General features: G+C 44.4%; 1 protein-coding gene across 4 annotated transcripts in view; it reads right to left on the bottom strand.

Moving 5' to 3' along the window:
* The window catches only part of MYO1B (myosin IB), a 184,967-nt gene extending 161,014 nt beyond the window's left edge, over positions 1 to 23,953 (bottom strand). The window contains exon 1 of one of the 4 annotated variants that reach the window (XM_081242322.1): positions 23,688 to 23,953. The gene's annotated coding sequence lies outside the window, so the exon portion shown is untranslated. Of the gene's footprint in view, positions 1 to 6,329; positions 6,418 to 23,687 lie in introns of those variants that run through there. The other 3 variants (XM_081242323.1, XM_081242321.1, XM_081242320.1) reach the window with 3 other exon arrangements.
* Positions 23,954 to 24,932: the final 979 nt, after the last annotated feature.

The following is a 24,932-nucleotide window of genomic DNA, read 5'->3' as shown; positions in this document are numbered from 1 at the left end:
TATATAAATATTTCTGCCTCAGGTAGGAATGTGAAATAGATCCATAGGAGCTATGAAACTGTGGAGCTACACCAATAATATCCCCAACAATTTTAAATTCAGCCAAATTGCATGGCCATCTGCCCCTTTGTTCTTTACCTTCTCCCCCTCCCCCAAATTAGCAACCCATATTATCAACAGCCTGCCCACCAATCATCTCTACCACTTGGCTGTGTCTAACATCTCAGTACACAAAGATGTACACAATACATCCAAAATCTGTCTCTTGTATCATCACACACCAAAATATAAGAAAACAAAAGCAAAACAAAACCCTTCCACTCCCCCTAAATTCCACAGTCACAACTGATTCAGTTTCTCATCCTTGGCCTCTCCCTGTCTCTTCCTTCCCTCACAGCCAACCTATCTCCTTGATTCTATCAGCTTAATCACTCCCACCCCATCCCTTCCCCGCCCTTCCCCACTGTGACTGCCCCAGCTCAGCCTTCATCATTTCTCACGCTGAAGGCAACAGCCTCCTAAGTGGTCTCCCCGACAGCCTCTGCCAGCCCTCTCCTTCCCCCATCCATGGGCCACGCCACCGAAGTTGCCTTTCTAAGTCACAGTCTGATCAGGTAAGTCCTGCTTTAAATCCTTCAATAACTCTCCAGTGTCTTTAAGCTAATATTCAAAGGCCTTAGCAGATGCTTAAAAAAGATGAAACAGAGAACTGCCATACGACCCAGCAATTCTACTGTAGGGTATGAAAGGAGAGACTCAAACGCCCACATTCAAAGCAGCATTATTCGCAAAACAAAATGTGACATATATATATACAACAGAATATTATTCAGCCTTAAGAAAAGAAGCAAATTCTGACGCATGCTACAGCACAGATGAAACTTAAGGACATAATGCTTACTGAAGCCAGTCACAAAAGGACAAGTACTGTACGACTCCACTTATATGAGGTCCTAGAGCAGTCACATTCATGAAGACAGAAACTAGGATGGTGGTTACCAGGGGCTGAGGGAGGAGGGAACGGGAGGTTGCTGTTTAACAGGTACGTGGTTGCACAATAATGTGAATGGACTTAATGCCACTGAACTGCACGCTTAAAAAGGTTAAAACGGTCAATGTTACATTATATATGTTTTACCTCAATAAAAAAAATTCCTTATCAGAGATGACATGACTCCACAGCCGGACTCCAGCCGTCCTCCTCCATCTCATCTCTCCCCAACCAAGTTCCCCCGCCCCCTAAGGCAAACCTCACAAGGAGGACCACCTGGGACAGACAGAAAAGCTGCTTTAGATCCTGACAGTGGTTCAGCTGAGCTGCTTGTCTTAAATAAATCCCCAGACTTCAACCAGTGTCAGCAACACTGCCCCATAGGCAGCATGCTCTGAGCAAGCCCTACTCCTCCAGCACAGCTGTTAGCTTGCTGGTCTCCCCCGGCCCCTGGAGAAGGCCTGAGCTCCCCATGTGCGAAGACCCCAGACCCCACCGGGCACTGGGGTGCGGAGCAGGTAGATGGTGCGTGTGAGAGGGACACCGCACGCTCTTCCTTCCAGGGCTGTTTCCATCATCTCTCCCCTTCCCGTCAGACAGCCTCGCATGGTTCACCAAGAACAGGAAAGATCATGAGAGACTCGGGTTAGAAGCCGGACGGCAAGACACTTTCTCAGTATTTACGAAGCTAAGGGCAAGCGGAATGAAAATTGCATTCTTTAGGACAGTTTACTCAAGCAGCATGGTTCTCAAAGGAGAAGAGGTTAGGGGGCCACACAGAACCACTCGGGGTGCTTTGCAGGGCTCCCCAGAGATTGAGAAAGTGGGCCGTGACATGCTTTTGCGAAAAGGCATAGGGGATGCCAATTCTCACTCCTATCAACACATTTCCTCAGAGAACCTTAGATAGGGTATATCGATTCATGGCATTTACTTCACATCCGATTTTCCAATCCTGTACTCCACTGTTAAAACCACTACATACTGAGGTTTTACCCACTTTTCTCTAAAGCTTTTTGTTAAGAATATATAATAGACTGCTAGTAGGAGGGCTTTTGTTACAATCTTGGATTTAGGGGAAAACAGGCCCAACTACTGGGCAGTTTCCATACACTAACTATTGTCTTAAGTTCAAACTATGGGTAACACAAAGGACGTTAAATTATCAGGTAATGACACAATGGAATAGATTTGAACTGGGAATGAAAATAAACAGCTAAAAGCATATGGAAGCCCATAAGCCATAAAGCCAGACTCAAATCTTAAAAAGTTCTGTGAATGGGAAAGGCAATTAATGCAACATTCTGGGTACCTAAGAGTTCACACCCCAGAGGGTTCCTCTGAATAGGCAGAGACGGGCCAGGACCACTCAGTGTCAGGGTCAAGGTTTGTTTCTGTCTGGGTAGAGAAAGGCTAGCCATATCAACCAAAGCCATCAACCAGGAGCTGGGCTACCCTCAACCCCGGGCACAGTCCAGTTATTAAGGATTTGAAAGATAGCATCTAGATAGAACTTTACAGTTCATAAAGTGACAGGTTAAAAATAAGTTTTTTTCTAACAGTGGAAATGAAAAATGTATTATCTAGACTAATTGGAAAGATTTTTGAGTCAAAAATAACTGGCTGCCATGACAACACTGAAGGTTTTGGATTACTACAAACTATCTCTTCTGATGTATGAGCAAAATTTCTTAGGATCCCAGGCAAAACCTTCTTTTAAGAGACAGAAATGGACCCAGCAGATGTTGCACATCTGGTTTCTGGAAGAGCCAGGGTGAGGAAGCTTTCCTATCCTGAGAGCAGGCTTTCACACTTATTATATTAATATTACACACACCCTTCAGTCTAATTCCTAAGTCACCAAAGGTCAGAATATTCCACAGTTTTTAAAGAGAAGCTTTACTTGGGAAAGAGTAACTTTCTACACGTTTAGTAGCAAGAGTTTTCCAGGACTGAGAATTCCCTTTTGATCCACACCAACATGGAACAGCACAGACTTTGAATCACTGACCCAAGCTCGAATCCAAGGGAATTCATCTATGGAATTCAAGTTTCTGATCTAAAAATTCAGGGATGACAACATCCAGTCCACTTTCTCTTTTTTTTTTTTTTTCCCCTCGGTACGTGGGCCTCTCACTGCTGTGGCCTCTCCCGTTGCAGAGCACAGGCTCCAGACGCGCAGGCTCAGCGGCCATGGCTCACGGGTCCAGCCGCTCCACGGCATGTGGGATCTTCCCGGACCGGGGCACAAACCCGCGTCCCCTGCATCAGCAGGTGGACTCTCAACCACTGCGCCACCAGGAAAGCCCCACTTTCTCTTTTGAGAAAGCAAAGCCTGACTCCCGAGAGGCTCTCACCAGATGCTAGTTCCCCCCCTTCGCAATGCCCATTTCTCCTGATGAGCTCCCCTACTCTTCCCTGCTGTCTTCTGGCAGGTGTGCCCATGCAAATAACCTCAAGCACTGCCTCATTTGAAATAGACACCCCATGGAGTTCAGTACCCTGAGGAGGAACGCGGCCAACATCACTGTCCCCACCGTCACTTCCTGGAGGAAGCTCTGCAGAGTCATGGCAGGAACAACCGCTGAAGGGCAGGGCGACTTCAGAGAATGACACCCACCCCCAAGGCTGGGTCTGAAAGCCACCCCCAGCCCTCCCTCTCCACCCCCTCCCCCAGCATGGTACCCTCACCAGCCGAAATCCTAAAAGGTCAAGAATGTAGGGCAAGCCGTCCTGGCTTTAGGGGGAACCTATGGTCATGCTGTCCTATACTGGATGTTACGAGAGCTCATGAGCTAACGTCTGAAAAGGCCTATGAGTTCCTGTGGGACAAAGTAGCCAAAAACTATACACCACTGTTATAGCCGGAAACACAAACTCAGCTGCCCTGGGATGTGCTAATTATAACCCATAGTCCTCTCAATTTGTTCCCTCATGCGGATTGAAAAATATTCCAAGAAGTCCAACGTGTTTAGTTTGGCAAACCTGACACCCTGGAGCCCCTAGGTGAACGTAAAACAGCTCACATGTAACTGGCACACCTGACAGCTGACTGGTTCCTGGCCGGTGTGCGGATCCCAAATACGACCAGTGGTCGTTAAATAGAATACAGTCACCTGGGGAAAACCAAGTTTCCTTCCAAATGAATTGGTTTGTTAATCAGAGGGTCCCAGTCTAGTCCCACATGCTAATACGCTCACCCAAGTCCTCCTGTCCTCGCCCCCTCCCCCGGCTTACATCGCTTGTAGAGTGATTCTTTCTGCTCTCTTCATACTTGATCAGACCATCCAAGCACTCAACATGTTCCCTTATAATTCAAAGTATGGTGAATTGCACCTAGGAGCCACCCAAGTAGCCATCAGTTTGGGGGTCCCTATAAATCAATTTTTGAAGACATTTGGCTGAACAAAGACTCTCACATAAAATAGCCTGGGGTACACCAGAGCAAAACTACCTTCTTTTAAAAAGGCACCTTTCAGTCATTCAGGCTCTTTTCAGTGACAATGGAGGGAAAGGTATTGAATTTAGTGTACTCTTTGGGGTAAGGAAGCAAGTTATCTCTCCGGGAAATGTCAGCTGTTGCATTTTGCAACAGACCAGAGGTTGGAATGACCACCACAGTGGCTCCAGAAAAAACCCCACAAGTTCCATGTTGCAGACTCAGCTCTGCAGCTAGCACACAGTGTGATCCTAGGCACACTGTCAACTCTGAGCCTCAGTTTCCCCACAAAGGGGTCGAATACATCATCTCCTAAGATCCTGTCCCAGCTTCCATCATTACTGATTCAACCAAAAAAACCTCAACTCTGGAAAGACTGACTTCCTTCATTTTGGGGTGCGCAAGCATCCTGGGTCTGGTTACAAAGAATGTTAAAAACCAAAAATGCCAGTCCACAAGAAACTTTCCCAGTGACATCTACACAGAGGTAAAGGAAAGCAGCTCTCTTTATTCTGACCTCACCAGCAAAAAAAATGTATTAAGGGTCTAACCATACACAGCACAGAAGGAAATGCACAAAATCAACAGCATCACCATCAGCAAAGGCATCAAGGTACACGTGAATGTGTTCTCTCTATGTTTACAACTACATGGTTAGCTGCAAAATAGCACTGGCTTTTTTAACAAATACATCTAGTTAAGAAAGCAAAAAGGGATCTAAAATTACAAATTTAAAAACCTATATAAAATCAACTATACTCCAATAAAAATTTTAAAAAAGAAACCTATATAGTAAAAGAAAAATGTGCATCACTCAACAGTACATCTTCAGTAATGCCTCTGTGCTTGTGGGTAAGAAAACGTATTTTTGGAATAACAAAAATTCAGAAGCTTCCTCAAGCAGTTATCCACTAAAATAAAGTCTAATACACTACGTAATCAAAGAGAGAGACGTTTATATATTTACGTTAGGGCTTCATGAATGTTTATTAGTTCAGAATCGATCAAACAAAAATAGCTCAGATGTTACCAAAATGACACTGATAATGTAAATTGAGAAAGCAAAACAACTTTGTCACTGAAAAAGAATTTTTAGAAAAAATAGCTAAATTGCAGTGGGTTACTTCACCTAAGTTGATTAAAATCAGCAATCAGATTCGAATTTGGAAGTATTTTCTCGGTTAATTTTTTTCTAGTTTTTCTCATTTGGAATTTAAAGCACCATAATTTTTCCATATCTCTAAACACATTCTAAAGTACTTATGAAGAACTAAAAAAATACTCAATTCAGCAAAGCAACTTACAAGACATGCCATAACTAAATAACCCTTTTTAAGTCACAAATTAAAATGTTTAACAAAATCTATGTTTACTAAATTTAAATTGATAAATGTTAACTAAATTTTAATAATAGTTCTGTTAATTTCCAAAAGTTCTGTAGGATGCAGCAATTATTTCATATATTTACATAAGGATACATACATACAAATGCCCCCCAACACATACACACATATTTTTTCCTGGAATAGAGCACGCACTTAACCTGTAAAGCTATACAAAAATCAATTGTTAACCAGATTGACCAAGTATAGAACCATACAATAAATTTTTCCCAACGGAAGTTTAGGTAAGAAATAAATATTTAATAGTGAACTACATTGTATATGGCTGATTAAGAAAAGTTCATTTCCTTCTACAAGTAATTTATGAAAAAAAGATTTTCAAAATACCACATTGTTATATTGTAAAGCATCAAATCAAAAGGCCTAAAAACTTAAAATTTACACTCTACCCTTAATCATGTCTCTCAATAGGTAGGTAGGTAGATAGATAATAAAAACTACAGAGCATTCTCTTTAAATGACATAATTATAAGGTTTAGAAATTAAAACTACTTACCAACTTTTCTTCTCCATTGTTTTTTTCCACTGATTTAACTAGCACTTTAGCATTTAGTACATATGAAAGGGAGAGACAAACATTCGTTGTGACCGGGAGAACACACCACGTTCAACAAATATTTTGCAAACAGATAAGGAGGGAAAAGTAGGTCAATATCCTGTGGGTAGGAAGAAGCAGCGTCAGCTTCCATCCAGAACTGAATTATATGATTAACCAGGCACAGCCTACTGCTCTGACCTATGCACCTAGGATGCATAGGCACTGGGAGAAGAAAGAATTAGAAACACATCAACTGCTCCCCAGTCATTAGCAAGCTAGTTGGGGAAAAAAATTCTTAAGAGCAATATAACTAATAAAACAAGTGCTCACATAGGGCAGATGATTCACCACAAAAAGAAGAAGATACAGCCTACCATCTATGTTTAGAGGTGAACTATTATCATGGTCTTGGAGGATTAGAGAAGGATGGCTGAAGAGGTGAAACTTGACCTTGAGGGTCCTTTTTGAGGATGAGTAGGATGTGATTAGGCGGAAAAGAACTTGAAAGCAAGAGGTACAAGACATATTCAGAAGATGGTGTCTAGACAGAATGGCAGCAGAAGACAGCTGGTGTCGTGCCCTGCTGGGCCATGAAGCTGGAAGGAAAGGTAAGCTGAGGCAAGTCTGAGAGTGCGGGCTGAGGGGGTGGGAATGGGTGGGAGAGGAGAGGGAAGCATCACACAGCCTGCCTCATATGTCTACACTGCTGTCATTACTGACATCAGTGCATCCAGAAGGCAACAAGTATGATCCAGTCACTGGTGATGGTCTGATGGAAAATAAAGTTGAGGACAGCCATTATAGATGATTGGGAGTCATCAAAAATTTTTGAGCTGGCATAGGGACAACAAAAATTTTAAGGAGATTTGATCAGGGAATAGTCTGAATTAGTTGGGAGAGTGACTAGAAGCAGGGAGTAGGATTGCTCTGCACAGTGGTTCAGTTTGTGCACTGCATAAAAATGGGCCAGCCAAGAGGGAATATGGGGACTGACATCAAGTCAAGCTCCCGAGGGACTGTGTTTGCCCTAAAGGACACCTTTTTCTATTTGCATAAATGCACTGTACAAGCTAGCAGTAGGGAATTCAGTTGGGGCACGGATCTAGAAGTTCAGGAATAAGAACGAGGGTAGAACTAATAGAAATGAAATGAGGATAAGTGCAAGAGAACTAACAGACAAATCTATCACAAAAGGTGGGAAACGAATTTGATGGAGGGCGCAAGAGAGAGAGGAGGATTTAAGACTCATGTAGAGCCTCTCTCATCCAAATGCCTAATGACTGACAGTTTGGCTGCTTGTTTTTTTTTAAAGGTCAGTTAACGTTGGAAGTCATAAGTAAATGATACATACCTAAACCTATTATTTTAAATAAATCCTATAAAAATATATATTTATTTTCCAATCTTTTTCTGTAGTGCTGAGGCCTTTTGAGTGTATGTCCACTGACTGTAGTACCCAGTGGTCTCTTGTAAAACATCCTCATGGCCTCATCCTCCAAGTCTAATTTCTTTAAAGAAGAGCGAGGCTGTAAAGACACCTGGGACGCAGTGTGGGGTGGACTGCACTACTCCTGACAAATGCTCGATAATCCCTCTGTGGGAAGACCATCTATCCCTGAATTGCTGAATTCAGGCGTATGGCCATAAAGGTCCACCCTTCCCTCTGCCACAGGGATCAGCAATGTTCCAGAGGGCACAGCTCCATCAGACTATGTGCTGGAGTGAGGACGAGGGCAACATGGGGCAGACCCCCACCTGACCTACAATGGCCACCCAGTGTGAGTGTGCATTATCGTTTGAGTCACTAAGATTCCCAGGTTTTACATAATCACAAATTAATCTACCTATCCTGAATGACTAACAATATTAGTGGGAATACTTTTATTTTATGATCCTCCAAATCCTTTAGTTATTTCAGTTACTCCTAAATCAGCTGTCATCATTTTTAGAAACTTATTAGGTGGTTTACAAAACACTCAAATGAATTTTCATAGAAACAATTCTTTTTGCACATATATTTTAAATCATTATATTAAATCTAATAATAAGTACAATTGGCATAAACAAGGCTTGGGAATAAACACAGTTGAGTCCACATAAGCATAGACTGGTAGGAACAAAAACTCAAGAGCACACTACAGGGTGACCCTCTGACTTTGGCCATTTACTGTGTCATGGGCATCAGTCGATATATTTGACAAAGGAAAAGAACACCCACTAATCCAGCAAATCTGGAGGTCCCTAAGAGCTCACAGAGTTTTCTAAAGCCATGAGCCTCTAGACAATTATAAGAATGAATAGTACTATCATATTACTAGGTTAAAAATCTGGTTGGTTTTTCAAAACCATATCCAACTACCATATTTATTCTGTCCCAAATGTACAGTCAGAAGTGCCTAAGTCATTTAAGAAAGCACAAAAATAACACTTCAAACCCACAACCAGACATAGAGTCAAGAGTACAAGGTCACATCTCATTCCAATAACCTGCCTCTTAAAGATAGAAAGAATCAACACATAAGTTACTATTAAAAACTAAATTTGAGTTTCATACTTTAAAATTATATACTTCTTTTAAAACTGTCGACAGAGATAAATCTTCCTCTCAAGGTTGCCCAGCAAAATCTGGGTGCTATTTTAGGTGGCCAAACAGTAAATCTATCCGTAATTTATATGCTTTTTAGAAATCTGATAGTCAGCCTTTTCAATAAAAATATGAACTTTTATGTAGAAATCATACTGATATATTTCAATAGACTATTGAGAGAAACACCATGTAAACACATGTACACCAGAAACCCCAGTGCAACCAACCACAGTTTAAATAACATATACCCACAATTTGACCCCAACTCCCTCATCAACACCATGCATGTAAAGCCTCCCTCCTCAGCATCAAATAGGATAATCTTAACTTCTATATAGTTTTAATTCCAAAAAAAAGAAAAAAAGAAAAGCCACATCTGAAGGAAAAAAGGCAGTAATACCATACCTACCCAAATAATTCTGCCCCCAGGCACTACTGGGATAGCTACCCACTCAGTCTTATTTTAACCAACATAGGCTCTTGGGAAAAAAAGGAATCCAAAACCAAACTCAAGGGGATAAAACAACAACAACAATATTAATTTGTAAAACATGAGATAAACTCAAATATAAATTTTGACTGAACCTTGACCTAAATCAGTGTTCCCACTGTTTTGTTTTGTCTTTTTTAAACTGTGAAATAAGCAGCCACGAGGACAAGATTACAAAATGGTTTAGTCTTATCATCAAATAAAATTTACTACAGGGTTAACCTGACACAACTTTTGTACCTGAGAGAATTAATATTTTGCTACCTGAGACTGAGTTATAGTTGAGAAGGAGTTGAAGACAAGTCAATGAACTTGATTCTAGCAGGAGAGGAAAGCCAAGGCCCAAACCCTACAGAACCTGGACACCAAGGGACCAGGGGGAGATGAGACCACAGCACGGGTCACCAAAGCCAAGAGACAAGAGTATGATGAGGAGCAGCAGAGGGTCAACTCTGTGTGTGTGTGTGTGTGTGTGTGTGTGTGTGTGTTTGGGGGGGGAACGGAGGAAGGAGAAAGGATCAGCGTGTCATCAGGCCTAGAATCCATCTGTTAGGAGCTGAACTGTGTCACCCCCTCCCCAAATTCATATGTTGAAGTCCTAACCCCCAGTACCTCAGAATGGGGCTGTACTTGGAAATAGGGCCTTTAAAGAGGTGATTAAGGTGGGCTTCCCTGGTGGCACAGTGGTTGAGAGTCCGCCTACCGATGCAGGGGACGCGGGTTCATGCCCCGGTCTGGGAGGATCCCACATGCCGTGGAGCGGCTGGGCCCGTGAGCCATGGCCGCTGAGCCTGCGTGTCCGGAGCCTGTGCTCCGCAACGGGAGAGGCCACAGCAGTGAGAGGCCCGTGTAACGCAAAAAAAAAAAAGAGGTGATTAAGTTAAAATGAGGCCATAAGGGTGGGCCCTAATTCAACATGACTGGTGTCCTTATAAAAAGAGAAGACAGGGACACAGCCAACACAGACTGAGGGATGTGCATACGAGGCCCAGTGAGAAGGTGGCCATCTGCAAGCCAAGAAGAGAGGCCTCAAAGAAACCAAACCTGCTGACACCTCGATCTTGGACTTCCAGACTCCAGAATGGTGAGCGAATGTATTTCTGTTGCTTACGATACCCAGTCTTGGCATTTTGTCATGGCAGCCCACGCAGACTAATACACCGTCCTATAAGCCCTGGTAAGACTGGCTACTTCTCTCTTCCTCCACCACTAGGCTTTTGACACAGCCTACCTTTTGACAGTTGCCACCCTTCCTAAGCACCCACAGCTCACTTGGCATGTGCCACTGAAACATCTTCTAGTAGAATGTCACCACTTGTTTGTTGCCCGCGCACTCCTTCCTTAAAACTCTCTCCTGCCCTGGCTTCCCTCTGGCCACTTCTCCCTGGCTCTTCACTTCCCACCCCACCACTCCTTATTCTCCTTAGTGGCTTCTCCTTCCTCCACTACAAAATAATGTCTCCCAGACTTCTATCACCCACCTTCCCCGCTTCTCCCTCCACCCTCTAGGTGATCCTCACAACATCCACAGCTTTGACCACACCAAGATGCTGGTAGTCCCTCAATCCAGACCTCAGGCCCTGGCTTGTCCCTGAGCCCCAGCGTCTGCTGATCCTCCCTCTCTGCCTGGAGGCCCCACATCCCAGACGGAACCCACCCTCTTCAGCCTGTCTGTGACGACCATACCCAACATCACACAGACCAGAAACTTGGGAGTCATCCCAGACCACCACTTCCCCTGCCCCCTCCAATCCAGTCAGTACATCCACCCCACTGCTTAAAGAGGGGTACATCACAACAGTCACCACAATCATGGACTCAATCAGCTCATTCTCAACAGCTACTGTCAGAAAATAACCCAAAATAGAGAAAAGGTTATATGCACAAAAATATTGTTCATCACAGTATTATTATTTACAGCAGCAAAGTGGTGGAAGCAACCCAAATGCCCAATAAAAAAGAGGTGTTTCAGGAAATTACGGTACTCAGTGGAATAACACAACTATAAAATGTATCTCGAAACTCGCAGCAGTACAGAAAATATATGAACTCTATGATTACAATCATTCTAAAATATACACATAGAAAACTTGGAAAGGGATACTCAGAAATGACCATAGTTGATATTTTAAGAGTTAGTTAACTCAAGGAGAGTCTTTTTTAGTTCCACTTTCCAAACTTCCTGTTATGTTTGTTCTTAAGATGATTTTTCAGTACAAAATATCCAAAAGTGAGTGTTAGTAATCTTGGACTTTCTGAGTTGCCTGGTTTCAGGATAAATGGGAATTTTACTACAGGATTCCCTTCAGCTGCCATGCTACCTTCATGTTACATCTGTTGCAACATCCAAAACTAACTCCCACAAAATAACGTTCCCCCCTAAATCCTATTATACGTGTAGCCCTCAGCGTGAGATCCTAAAAATTAATTCTTTCAAGAAGTCCAACTGGACACATAAACAGCTGCCACACTGCAGAAGTGGGCTCCCAGCATCTGCCATGGTCATTAACTGTTCTCGTAAGAAAAGATCACCACACGAGCTGCTGCCAAGAGGGCAAGTACAAAGCTGGAAGCGGGATCACAGGAGGGGAAGCCCCCGCTGCACCCAGGGTCTGACAGGCTCGCTGACTGCCAGGTAAGGAAGGGGCACTTTCCCATCCAAGGAGAGAACTTGTCAACTCTTCCATCCCAGAGTCCATGAGACACGAAACAGGTCACCCCGAAGGATGTAAAATGGCACATGTTTCCTGTAGCAGTTTACCTATACTTTTCTGTTTCTTTTTTCAGTTGCAACAAACAGCCAAGTATTAAGGTTGGGCTGACAGTTTTACCATTATTTCTCAACACCTGTGGCACGCACGTGTCAGCTAAACCCAACAGATTTCTCTTCCTCCGTGTATTGGGTGGGGTATATGAAGTGAAACAGACAAGATGCAAGATCACGTCTGTACCTAGTGGGCCTGTGATAATACAGACCTTTCACAACTGCTGCCTTACTCAATAGTGGTATACATGCTGCTTCTAATTTAAAGTACTCCGCTGATGAATCCTTTTGAATAGTGAATACTAAATCCTAGTTATACCCATCCTATAAATCCAGATTTTACCCTAACTAAACTAGACTTCCTTACAGCAGAGAAAGAATGCACATAAATACTTATGTTCAAATTAGGCATTTGTGGTTGGAGATGAAGAACACTACAAACTATGGAATAAGGTATAGGAAGGTATCCCTTAATTTAAATCCCCTCTACTAGATTTTACATTCAACTGTGAAATCTCACTGAAATTAGCAACATTTCTCAAGTAAATAGCTATTCCGTTGAGTAGCAACATGCTGTCATACTTTCTTTGAAATCCACGTTGGTATAATTTTGAGATACTTACAGAAAGCCACTGATTAAAAATAAATTCCTGTAGATAAAACAAACTTGGCAGGAAAGCCCATTTCTCCACTCACAATTATTCAAGTAGAGGCACATGAAAGGAAAACTGGAAAGCTCACTGAACTTTATAAAAAGTAATTGAAATCAATGGGCTTTTAAGGAAATGTGTCAAATTTGGCAAAGTTCTCTTTCTAAAAAATGTATTTTGGTAATTTTCCAGAATTCGGTTCTTTCAGTTTGGAAAACTTTAAAAATTCTGAGACATAACTAAATGGTAGCCACACAGATGACCCTCAGCAAAATAAGAGAAAAAATTCAACTTCAGCATCCCCTCAATCTCCCCTTCCTTTTAGTCTCCCAAGTCCCCCAAGATTCTTGGTGCTTTTAGGAAATCACAGACTCCCCCAGACTTCAGTGAGTTAGTAAGTTAATTAATTAATTCCAGGTATGAGTAAACAAAAGGCAACTTAATGTAGATTTTTGAGGGTGAAAAGTTACATTTATTTTTACGATTAAAAATAAGAAATAAAATTTGGTCTTTACTTGGAATTGCAGAAATGTGTGCATCATTTCCATGTGACAAGCAAGTAAAGGAGAAAGATGGGGTATTGAAAGGAGTGGTTTTCAAGGGGAGGGGAGTAAGAGCGGACCAAACAGAGTGACAGATGGCCAGAGGCACTCTCAGGGAGCAGAGCAGGAGACAAAAAATGGAAAATAATGACAGAAAAAGTAACATTCAAAGAAAGAAGAGTTTCACAAGGATCCACATCCCCATCTTCTAACTTCCTGGGATACTTCTGCTGAAGACTTTTAAATACTGTTGCGTTCCTGCAACTATAAGCATAAATGGGAAACTACTCCACCTGCGAATACAATCAGAGCAGGCAGACCCCAGGCGTGCCACCCTCTTCGGCTCCACTTTAGTGAACCGCTGTAGGCAACTGCAGCCTGAGCTTTTTCATAAGATTTTTTTGTATTGTCATTAGTTCAGAGGTAACATAACCAGATTACAGAAAATGCAGAAAATAACGAGGGTTGTAAAAGTAAGTCATACTTTCTACTACACTAACACAATCACTGTTAACATTTTGGTTTCTTTGCCATCTTTCTTCCTATATATTTTTCAGAGGAGAAACTAGAGCCCCGTATCAAATCACAAATTATATGCACTGCTTGGAATCAAACAGATCTGAATATCTGGTGGGGGAAGAGGAGGAAGAACTCCAGGAATCCATTTTCAGAAAAGACTGAGGAGTAGCAACTAACATTTATACTGCGCGCTTGCTCTGTGCCTGACACTATTTATTCTATGGACATACGTGTGTTTACCCATTTAATCCTTATTACAATCCAAGGAAGAAGGCTCTACTATTACCCAAATAACTGCAGGTGAGAAAACGGAGGCAGAGACAGATTAAGCTATGTGGCCAAGGACACAGGCTGCTAAACAGAGTCAGGTTTCAAACCCAGTACTCTCCCCAGAGCGCAGCCCATCACCATTGCACCACACTGCTCCCCACCAAGCGAGGACTCACTGCCACGTAAGAGAACCAGGCTCTGATGCGCTTGCCCCAGGTGCAAAGCCTCGATGACCGATGCGCAGTGATTCTAGGTGGAATGAGGTGTGCATAACTCAGACCAGACCCCTCCTCCCACCCCACCCTTTTCACATCAGAGCCCTCAGTGTGTCTCTAGAGAAGGTGCCAGAGGGAAAGGGGAGAGAGAGGGCTGAGACACTGAAAGGGCCAAAGGTGGCCCTGCTCAAGAGTCCTCCCAGGAGGAGAGAAAGGGCTTCTCCAGACCTCAGAGCAAGACCCAGTCCAACAGTACAGAACCCAGGACGTTGGTGTGCCCGGCAGCCACCAGTACTCAGGGCAATGGCAGCTCTCAAGGGGTAGAGGGAGGGTTGGGGGATGGGCAGTAGCCCCACTCAAGCCCCGTCACAGAGGCAGCACGCTCTTTACTTGGGCAGTTTCATTTGAGGAGGAAGGGGAACATACTGGCCAAAAATAAACATTTTCATGTCACCATACTTAAACACTACTAAATACCACTATTATGATGATTTACTAAGAAGTACCACTTTTTAAGTCATTAATTACTAAAATTTCCATCAGTCTATCATTAAGAGCAGAACTGCACCCCAGGGCTTCTGGGCCCGTTCTTCAGTGCCTGGAAAGCTCTACCATCCTTCCCTTCCTGCAGCAGTACCAACTCACCCTTCAGGCAGCTGCATGAATGCCTGTTTCCTCAGACAGGCTCTCCCTCTACCCCCAATCCAAAGTCTCCCCTCCCCATCTTTCTTATTCTCACAGCATCCTGTCCTTTCCCTTCATAGCAAATATCACAATTCATAAATATGTCATAAATACCTATGTTCACTTCCGCAATGTCTCTCTCCCCTCACATTCCATGAAGACAGAAACACAATTGCTCTGCTCACCATTAAAGACTCAGTGCCTAGTACAGTGCCTGGCACACACTAGGCACCCCAACATTTGATGACTGAATACATGAATGCATTAAAGAAACAAAAAACACCCCCTCCCCTTACTTCTAAAAGTAGCATATATAATTTTTAAATTACGGTGAGTTATGACATTTCCATTACAGGTTTGTTATTTCATGCTCTATTAGAAATGCCACCCGACTCCAGGCTCCTATAGCAAACACAAGTTGAAATGTGATCAATCAAGAACCCATCGGGGCTTCCCTGGTGGCGCAGTGATTGAGAGTCCGCCTGCTGATGCAGGCGACACGGGTTTGTGCCCCGGTCTGGGAAGGTCCCACATGTCGCGGAGCGGCTGGGTCCGTGAGCCATGGCCGCTGAGCCTGCGCGTCCGGGGCCTGTGCTCTGCAGCGGGAGAGGCCACAACGGTGAAAGGCCTGCGTACCGCAAAAAAAAAAAAAAAAAAAAAAAGAACCCATCAATAAACAAATACAAAATCAATCCCATTCTTGTATACCAGCAACACCAATCAGAAATGTGTTAAACAATTCCGCTCACAATGACCATAAAAACCATAAAGCACCATGGCACAAGTCTAACAGAAGATGCGAAAGAGTTTTTACACATAAAATTGTAAAATTTCATTGAAGGACATAAAAGACCTAAATCAACAGAGAGGTATATCAGGTTGCAGACCGGAAGCCATGAGACCATAAAGATCTCAATTCTCTCTAAATTTTTATATGAACTGAATGCAATTCCAATAACACAAAATTTTTGAAAAATAAACAAGCCACGTGCTTGGAGAATATATGTGCAAGTTAACCTGTGTGGAGGGAGCGAGAAGAATGTGATGTGCGTTTGACTCATCAACTGACACAAATATGGAAAACGGCATTTTGTGTGAATTCCAGTAAGTTAACTATTATGGGCATGCAATGTTACTTTCAATGTTTTGACTCTTTCAAATATTTTCTCCATTTTAAGTGGTGAAACAGTAAATGCTACAAGTTCAGAAAAGCTGGGTTGTGAGAGATGTGTAGGGGTAACAGGTAGAGAGGGGCTTCCAGGACAAAGGAAAGATCCAGGAAAAAAATAAGGTAAAAAAGTAGAAGACATGTTTGAGAGAGAACCAAGCATGGCTCACAGAGAACACATATTCCCATAGAAAGCCAGACAGTGATGGATCTACAAACGGTACAATGAAGTGACTACAGCAGTGTTATCTACACAATGATCCTGCCAAAAAGTGGGACACCGGTCACATAAGTTGGGACATGTGCATACCCTATCTCCCTCTTGGAGATCCACAGTGCACGGTCACAAATAAAAGTCCGTGATAAGGCCTTCTGTAAAGAAGAGACTTATTTGTTTAAGTTTATTTAAAGAAACTTGTTTAAAGTGTTGTTTAACCAACACCTACTTGCCCAAGGAACGCTTTTTTACAGTAACATTTACAAACTTTTCATGGAACAACCCACTTTGGGAAATGCTGTATTCTAGTAAAATCAGCCTTTTAAAGGTCTGAACCAGAATAGAGGTTTAAGGATTTGAAAATAAAAGGCAACAATCAACCAAACACTGTAACTGATTAGATGGATGTAAGAGTCACAGAAAATACAGAAGTCGGTGATGCTTCTGAAATCCAAAGTCAAGATGATGATAAGAATGCTATTAGCACAGTTACGTCAAAGACGATCAACTATCAGGTAATGGGCACTAAGCGAGGATTTTGATGGGTTTGGAGACACAGTGAGATATTCCCCTAGAAAGAAAACTGAGCAAGAAGTTAAAAGCCTTGGAGTCCAGTGCCAGATCTGACCCTGGTTAACCTTTTGAGCCTGAGCAGTTCTCAGATACAAGTAAGTGGTTATGGTGGTGGCCTAAAGGCCCTTTCAACTTCATCACTCTACCTTTCCAAAAATTAAACATTTGAAGTCAAAATACCAATACAGTCAAGTTCTACCTTTAAAGGAGGTGTGAAATGTTTAAATATAGGATACAAATAAACAATTCAAGAATCTGAATATATGAGTTTACATATATGGATGAGAGGTTTTTAAGAGATTATGCAATTATAGATGTTGAAGAGAGAGCCCCCAAACCTACTAAAGCTATAAAGTCTAACTCCAGCCCCCTCCTCCAATGTCACAGAATACTTAGTATTCTGCTTCTGCCGAAAGCAGATTCCTGAATCTGACCCAATGTGGCAGTTCATATATTTTTATGAATACCTCTCAACACCCTGAAGAGTTCAAGCAAGTGAGAACTCTTTGCTAGACAGCTCACCACATCAGGGGTGAATCAAAACTATAGTCAACTTATTACAACTGTAAGCAGACTGCATGAGGACTGCAAAAAAAATGAGCCATGCAAATTGGCCTAGGCCCAATGTTTATAAAAATTAAACTTTTCCTAAAAGCATTTAGGCAGGGACTCTAAAATGAATAAAATAGTGATGATCCCTTTGAAGCCCTTTCAAAGGAAAGAAGGAGCAGCTAAGGAACTGGGCCTATTTGCAATCTGAACATTGCAAATAGCGCTTCAGAGTCTAATAATATAGAATGTAAAAGGAAGCAGCACTGAGGGAGAGAGAAGGTACACAGTGGCAACAGTAAGTGGGGCCAGCAGGAGTTTTTCAATCAAGGTTTTTGGTTTGTTTTTAATTTTTTGGTTGAAGTGTGCAGAAAATGCTTCCACGAAACCAGTGAAAATGAGCAGGCAAATAATATGCACACACACGATAATGAAACCGACAACGAAGAACCTGGTCCGTTCCACTGTCCTTTCAATGTAATTTTCTAATGTGTCTTCAAGGATGCTGAATTCTTTTTTTTTTTTACGAGTTTAAAAACGTGTACAATTTTGAATTGTATTTTCATTTTAACACAGCAAAATGAAGCCATCTGTGTAACTTCAAAGCATCTTGAGTCCACGCAGGATTGATCAGAAAGGCCCTGGAAAGCAGAGACCTGGTCTCCTCCTGCCTCTCCAAGCTATCTAGGAAAGCCAGGCACCTGGTATTTTTAGAAGCTCAGCGTTGCTGTTTATCTGGTAAGCAAAGGAAGAATGTCAATTTTCACTTATCTCCAGACCTCAATTTCAAAAACTGCCTATCTTGGACGAGTATAAATTCTATACCAATTCTTTTCTTCCTTGCCTTGTCCAAAGTCTTATCCCCTAAGTTCCAGCTCTGCAATGCATCCACATGCATCAGACCCTGAGCTCTGACTGGATGCCCAGCAGCATACTGTGCTTGAAAAGACTGGAGACCAGAGATCAGACAAACCCCCTGAAAATCCCCAGAAGGCGAGCAGATTCCCACAGAGAAGGCAGTGACCAGGAGAGGGTGAGAAAGACAACCAGGCAGGGCTGGCTCCTTGGTCTCTCACCGGCAGGTTGAATCTTGTTTCACCAAGTCCCCCTCACCTGGGGGAGGAGAATAATGCAGGGTTGCCAAGCACAAGACCCAGAAAAAAAAAGAGCAACTCAGAAGCATTTGAACCAGATCCTCAGCCCTGGTCCAACCAAGGACACACGCAGGAACCCTGACCCCACGGGACAAAGGAAGAGAGAGACTGTCAGGGTGGGCTCACTCTCTAACTCTGTAAAACTCACTCCTTACAGTGGCCCTGAGCTTCCAAGAACACTGTCCCACGAGGCAGCACGTTGTTCTGTAAAGCACACAGTCTTGGGCTTGATCTCTACTAGCCCTGGGCACGTTACCCAACTCTCCCAACTACAGACATCTACTGAAGGAGACCAATGAGGATTAAATGAAACAGGCTATGGAGGGTACCCAGGACGCAGCCTGACACAGCGCAGCACCCACTACTTAATGACAGCAGCATGAATGTCATGTAACAAAATATAATTCTTTGGGGACTTGGCATTTCTTGTCCACTATGCAAATATGCCTGAAGTCTATGAACAGCCTTAGTGGGGTTGAATCAACAGCCATGCTGAACCAGGATGAGGAAGGTTGGGACGCTGGCAGGTGGGGAGGGAAGAAAGCAGGAGGACACCAAGGATTTGCTGTACACCAGGGCCGACCATGTAATTCAACACCTTCTCCCATGGAATGGTACTTTATACACCCTCAGGGTCCAAAAAAGGATCCTCTCCTCTCTCCTCGGGCAACGAATTCACCAGAAAGAGGCTTCCTAACATCCCAACCAATCCAGCCTTCAGAGGCAGGTGTTCAGAGACCCGACCCCTTTGGCACCATCAGAGGCTGGGGGAAATAAAACCAAGGACAAAGAAGGAACAGGCATTGTTTGGGTTCCTCCCACTCTCATGCTTTTGTCTCAGTAGCATGTGTTGGCGTGGCCTTGGTCACCACGGCTGTCACAGTCATCTCACCAACATCCACTCTCTGGGCACACTGTGCTGCCCTGCTACATCCTTTGATACACAATGGATTTCCTTTGCTGCTTTTTAATGCATAGCCTTGCATCAACTGTGTGCTTAATACAATACAAATTGATGAAGACACTGGCAACTGAAAGGAAACCTACAACAGGTTATAAGAGCATCCTTCATCCTTCTCAGCTGGTAAGTTGGAAAGTGCTCCCTGTTAGAACTCAGCAGACCACGTGTGTGCATCCCCTCTAAATATCCAATGCATGAGAATCTAATGGCCTCAGGAGACAAAAGTTACTGCACCTATACTACGGTCTCTGAAGACCCCAAATGATGTCTTAGCTTGAAATAATTAAAAAGTAAAGGTAGAACTTTCAGTCTTCATAGTCTTATCTCAGGAACAAAAAAAACCAATATTGACTTTTCCATTTGCCCGGGAGCATTCTGAGAAATCCATAAATAATCGATGACGCCAAGTGTGCGAATCCACTCTGCTCCTGCACTTGGCGATCACCCCTGGGTCAAGGTCAGGAGACTCCTGCCTGGCACAATACTCCATTCCACCCCAAGGACGGACACCACTTCCATTCCACTTTCACGTGGATGCCTAAGCTTGTTCACTTCCCCTGTGGGGAAAAGATGAGCACAGAAATCCTGTGGAATGTGTGTTCCCACAGAGCTCAGAAATGTGATGATCTCAGAGGATATTGTAAAGAAAGACCCTTGACACTTCCCTAAGGAAGAATGTCTTCTGTAAAAGGCGACTGCCAGGACAAAAAGCATGTGCTGGGAAAATCTACGGCCTGCTGCTGTGTATGACTCCAATTCTGATGTCCCACTTCCTCTTTATAATCACATTCCTTCCCTCCTTATTCCTCTTCTAAAAAGACACTCTGGCATTGGGTCTCAGTAAAGAAGCAAAGTGCAGTGTTCTAATAAAGGCTGGGAGATAAAAAGGGCTAAAATAGGTTTCAATAAATATCAAATGACTGTAAGTCTGCTCCATTCCACCACTTTTAAATGCCTCTTCCCCCCCACAGAAAAACTTATTTTTAAACATTGGCAGCCTAACTTTTTAAAGTTTCATTCACTTAAAGTTTATTCACACAGGCCATCAAACAGCAAAGCTTTTGAACAATACAGTTCGAAAAGTTGCGATGTCACTAATCTAGCCTTCCAAACCTATCTCACAGTAATTTTTGAAAGGATCAATTATGATAATATATGAAAGTGATTTGCAATCTGCAAAGGGCTAATCACATAATCAAACTGCTGTCATTCCTATTATTAAAAGATATCATACCATACAGTGTGGACCTTGGAATCAGAGATTGGAATTCAAATCTCACCTCTACCCCTTACTAGTTACCTACACAACTAGGCAAGTTACCAAACTCCCTAGGCCTCAGTTTCAACTGTAAAATGGAGATAATACCCACTTTCCCAAGTTGTTGTGAGGATTAATAAAATAATGTGTGTAAAATCCTTTGCACACAGTAAATACTAATGACAGTTTTAACTACTATTAGGCTGTTTAATTAGAATCCAAAGGTCCAGCTATTGAAATAGCGGAAGGGAGGGGGACGAGAGAAGAATCTGCCCAAAAGGAGGACAAATGTTAAAAACCTTTAACATCCTACGTTCTGAGGATTCCCCTCTTGGCCCACCCCTACACCCCACTCCTTCCCCACTGTTGTCGGAAGCTCCTCGTTGCTTTGCATAACCGCGAAGCAACCAGGGAGAGTCAGTCTTTAACTCCAGGCTTGACAAAGTGATGATTCATCCCATCCCGTGAAGAGGGTGCAGCTTGCAGCCAGCCTCATCACACATGGGGAATCCATCGGACGGCCTGCAGCCAGAGACCAACTATTTAAGAGGCTTCCCCATCCGTGTCTTTGGTAGCAGTAATCTTATGCTTTGTATTTTGTTAATGTATATTCCAATGAGTACTTGGGAGGAATCCAATTGTGCTATATTTTACAAAACAATTCACAACATAAACGAAAAATCCAAAATGGCAAGACGATAACGAAGGAAGTCTCCCTCTGTTCGCTGCCCATGGCACAATGTTTTGCCAGGCAGTGTGTTAGTTATAATGACAAACAGCTTGACGGTTGGACAACATCCCACCTCAACTGCACATCATAATGGCTCTGGAGGACAAATCCCACTGCTTTCCAGCCTGGCCTGAAAATCTGACCACATCCTCCAAGAAAAAGACAAACCCTCACGGTAACTGGTACAGCTCTTTTCCATTACCACTTAGTGGGCAAGAAACATTTTTTCCCCCAGGAGTAAGCTCTTCATTCACCTTCTAAAGTTAAGAGACTTTCAAACTTGGTTGTCTTAAAATGAATAGCCAATGCGGTGGTTTACCGGTGGGCCCTCAGACTTGTCAAAGAAGCAGCTCTAGGTCATTTCCCAGCCCTGCCTCAGCCAGACTACTATAGCTAAATGTCTCCTCAACTATCACCAGAGTAATTCTAACCTTCAGCCCAGCTTTGGGATCCTTCCACCAGTGTCCCATAGGCACAAACCATGAATGCCTGGAAATGTCAGCCTCCTCCCTAAACGGTTTTGCTTGGAATACTCCATTCAAAAAACACTCATCATTCAATCCACCCTGGCTCCCTCCCGAGGTCAACCAATCCTCCTGGGCTTCTTGATTCCAATCTAGGAAAGGGTCACTTAACATATGCCCAACACATTACATTCAATTCTACCTCCCCCTAAAAATAATTCCCATTCACCATAGTGGCAACTGTTCTCTTTCCTAGTCCAGATGACCCACATTAGGGGAGTGAAAGCACAGAAGTCATGACTCCTCAACTGAAAACCCAAAGGGTGGTGTGTATGATGTGTTTTCTGGGAAAGACTGTAAAGGGTTTTTCAATTCAGTGTTACCTAATCTGATTCATTTATTTAGCAATGTCTAATTTTCTAGTGGTTTCCCCCCAAACATTCCTGGAAAATTGTTTTACTATATTACAACGGAGAAAATTATTCTATGTCAAAATCAATGCTATAAAATCTGCTTCCTACCCATTCAAGCCAATATCTACTAGCTACAAACACGGATCCACAGGCACATACATACACACAAATCCCCTGATTCATAGCCCAAAAAAAAGTCTTCTTCCATTGTAATTAAGAAGATTTGATTTCAGCAAACTAACACTGGGAGCGCCTAGAAGTCAGGGAAGTACACAACTTGAAGCAATAAACGCTCAGCCGCAGCCTGAACAAAGCATTACAAATAAGCTCCAGAAACCCACACAGCAAGCCCTTGGACAAAATGCTGTGTGTTTGTAATCAACTCTCCAGGGCACTCACATCACCCACTCCCCAACCCTCTGCCCCGGCCCAGCAAGAACCCTCCAGGACTCCCGTTCCTAATCTGGTTTCCATTCCAGCCCCGCCCCCTCCCCTTCCCTCTCTAGGACCGTGAATCAATCCCATCCTGGGCAGGAAACGAGACCCAAGGCAGCCCCCTCCGCTGCGGCGGAACAAAGGAGCATAGCTCAGCTGCAAGCGCAGGATGCCCCGTCGGGTCCTGGGCCCCTTCTCCCCCCGCCGCCGGGGCACGCCGCACCTGAACCCCACTCCCCAGGACGCCCCATTGTTCTCCCTCCACTTTCCTTCCCGGAGGAGGCCACCCCGTGTCCTTCCATAGAACCAGGGGGCCAGGAAACAGCTGTGGGCCAGAGAGATGGAGGGGTATGGGTGAACACCAGGAAGACCTGGATTCCACTTTGCCCACAGGTACGAAGGGGATGGGGCAAAGTAAGAAGAACTTAGTTTAGTGCCCTCTACTCTCCCACCCGCCCCCGAAGCAACTGCGGAGTCACGACCACCCTGGAGTCGCGACCACCCTGCCCGACCTCCAGCGTGCGCGGTTCTCGCCGCAGCGCCGCCTGGCCCCGAGGAGAGACCGCAGACCCCGCTGACCCGTGTCCCGCGGGCTGCGGCGGGGCCACGGGGACCCCGGGCACAAAGGACCGAGCGGGCAGGGCAGGGGAGAGAGGGAAAGCGCTCGCGCTACCTCGCCGGGCGCCACTCCGCCTCCTTGTCGTCCTCCCTCTCCGGCGCGCTCTGGGACGCGGGCCCTCCGCGAGGCTGCGGGGCTCCCGCGCAGTTGCTCGGCAGACGCTGCTGGCGGACGCTGCCGGCGGACGCTTCCCAGCGGCTGCCGGCCCCTCGCGCCCGCGCTCCCACACCACCAAGACGCGCGGCGGCCGGGTCTCCAGTGCGCGCCCGGCTGCAGAGTGCGCTGCCGCTGCAGAGTGCTGCGCTGCGGCTGGAGGCGCCCGGCCACTCCCCTCTACCCCGAGGGCGGAGGGGCCGGCCGAGGGGCGGGGGCGGCGACCTCGCTGCCTGGGATTCGCCCCTCTGGGCGCCGGCAGGACCGGGAGCTGCCGCCTCCCAGCCGACTCACCTCCGGCCGCCCGGTGCCGGCGGCACAGCGCCCCCCGGTGAGCGCGGGTGCAGCCTCCGCCCCCAGGGCCAGCCCGGATGGGGCAAGGAGTAGAAAAGAGGAGGAAGGAGAGGCGTCCCTCCCAGCCCCACGGAAGGCACGGCCCTTCTACCTTTCTCACTCCCGGATTTATTAACATCAAACGACAAATACAATAACTGGAGAGGCAAGCCAGGGGGAGCGGGCCGGGGCGGCGCGGGTGAGGAGAGGGGCTGCGGGGAATGACAACTGGAAGCCAACCTGTGAGCAGATGTAGGCAGACAGTGGGAGTGTTCTCAGTTGTTCCTTCTCCCTTAGACAAAAAAAAGTTTGGATACCCAAGAATATCGGAAAATATTAATTTGACCGAAAGGGAAAAGAGTGTACTGAGTGGCAAAGTGTGCTTTTATTTACAAGATGTTTTAATATCTATTAACTCACTTAATTTCACATGATGCTAAGTAGACACTGGCCAATTCTCTGTTACAGAAATTAAAAGATAATTTAAAAAGAAATTTCAACTATATGTGTATATATATATATGAAAATATATAAATGAATATTGCGTATCAACTGGCACTGGGTAATGATCAATGATAGGGTGTTAATCTGCATATGATTTAGGCATGCTGGCGGGAGCCAGAGAATCAGGCCCTCCAGCTTCTCACTCCAGCTGGCTTCTTGCCTCTTTGTACAGTAGAATTTAGAGCAAGCCACTTGACCCTTGTCCTGGTTTCCTCATCCCGGAGGAGGGAAGAGTGCTCATCCAACCTTACTCACTGGGTGAGGTGAGGATTACTTGGCTAAGGTGTTAAAAGAAATGTAGGCACAGTA

This window comes from Mesoplodon bidens, assembly GCF_964165515.1.
Source record: "Mesoplodon bidens genome assembly, chromosome: 8".
NCBI classification, from domain to species: Eukaryota; Metazoa; Chordata; class Mammalia; order Artiodactyla; family Ziphiidae; genus Mesoplodon; species Mesoplodon bidens.
Note: the sequence above shows the minus strand (reverse complement) of the source record. Positions and strands in the feature narration are given on the sequence as shown.